Genomic DNA, 1,946 nt, shown 5'->3' on the forward strand with positions numbered 1-1,946 from the left:
TTCAGTGACAGATTTCTTTTTTTTTTTTTTTAACTGCTTTGCTTTTATTTATTGAATCTTCTCATTTACGAGACTAACAATAAGTGTATCAAATCTTATACTATTGTTGGGTCAAAACCCAATTAGAATAATCTTGTATATTTGAATTCCGCGTTTTTTGAATGATGTTAACATAACAGCTGTTGCGCTAGGCTGCCAACTCGTACTACTCGAACGAGTGGCAGATAGGAATTAGAAAAAAGAGAGAATAGAACAAGGACAGATAAAAAATTGAAGTTGAAGATATAGCCACGAGGAGTTTAAGTGAGGAGAAATAATCAAGAATTGTCATTAAAATTTAACTATTAAACTAGCACTATCCGACTTATCATTTATACTCAAGAAAAAGCTCTTGTTTTTACATTTTGGCGACCGTGACAGGACTTGTGCTACGTTCTAGTTAATTTTGGTGATGATTGTGGTTACGTTCGCCCCCATTTTTACTTTGCTCTAAGTCTCGGCATTTACGACCTTTGCCCTGCCAACCTCTCGAACATTCGCGCATCGTGTTCGCTGCCGGTCTACCCAGCGTCCGCATAGGATTTTCGCTAGTGCGTTTGCGCACAACTACATGCAGCGCAGCTGCCGGCTATACTCAAGGGTCTCCCGCCGCATCATTGGACATCGTTGGACATCCTCCAAGTGTCATCGCCATAGTTGGAGTCGACATCTCGGTCCTCCATCTATACATATTGCCCCCAGGAGCACCCCCATACATAACCTCATTCTGTCGCAACACTCTAGGTTGCACTCTAGGCTTGCCGAGCGAAAATATTCCACTACATCTCGTCGTCTCGCTCGCTCTCACAGACCTTGTCAAGCAAGGAATTGCCAGATCGAAATTAAATAAGTAAACAAACATCTGCAAAAATGTCTTCGCTGGAGCAACTTAAAGCTCAACGAACGAGTGCTCGAAAAAACCTTACACGTATGAGCAAATCAGTGGAACCTGGTTTGAATTTATCTCCGTTGGAATTATCTTGCCGTTTGTCGATTTTGGAATCGTATTTTAAACTTGCTTTATCTACCCAGGAAGCCATAGAGCAGATAGAGCCAGCTGAGGCGCAGCGCAATACTCGCTTCGAAATAGAGGAACTGTTTATCCACGCCAAGGTTTGCGTTCAGGAGCAACTTGGACCAGACGCTAACAGCACCGGCATTCATGAATCTACGGTTAATTTTGGGCACACATCTGCAGTTAAGCTCCCGCGCTTATCATTGCCGACATTTGACGGCAAATACTGCGAGTACCAAAACTTTATCTTGTCGTTTAACAAAGTTATTGGCCACCAGCCATCCATGTCTAAGATCGAGAAGTTCAACCAGTTGCTAAACTGTCTTCGAGGACCAGCCCTTGAAACGGTTCGAGCTTTCCAGGTGACCGCAGACAACTACACAAAGGCTCTGGACCGCTTAAAGCAGCGCTATGACAACCCGACTCTCGTAGTTTTGGATAACATATCGTCACTCTTCGCATTGCCAACTGTCGCCAAGTCAAATGGTCAGCAGTTGCGCAGCCTAATCGATCATGCATCCGCATTATACAACTCGTTGCGTTCGTTGAGCACCGAGCCACAGATTTGCGAGGCCATGCTCATCTCCATAGTTATGGGCAAAGTGGACCAGGAGACTAAGAGGAAGTGGAATGAGTCGCTGGACTACACTACGTTGCCTTCGTGGGAAAAATGTGTTGGAGTCGTTGAACGTCATTGTCAATATTTGGAATCGGATAAGAAGCCTCCTGCTGAAGCCCCTATGAGTCAACCAGGTGGCCATAGGTCGCACTCGCAGATGCATCAGGTAAGTCTGTCCTTCAATTGCACCTCACAAACTTGTAACATCTGTTCACAGACAGACCACAAGACCTTTAGATGCCCAGAACTAATCAATCTCGCCCTAGATAATCG

This window comes from Drosophila yakuba, unplaced genomic scaffold, assembly GCF_016746365.2.
Source record: "Drosophila yakuba strain Tai18E2 unplaced genomic scaffold, Prin_Dyak_Tai18E2_2.1 Segkk4_quiver_pilon_scaf, whole genome shotgun sequence".
Classification (NCBI taxonomy): Eukaryota; Metazoa; Arthropoda; class Insecta; order Diptera; family Drosophilidae; genus Drosophila; species Drosophila yakuba.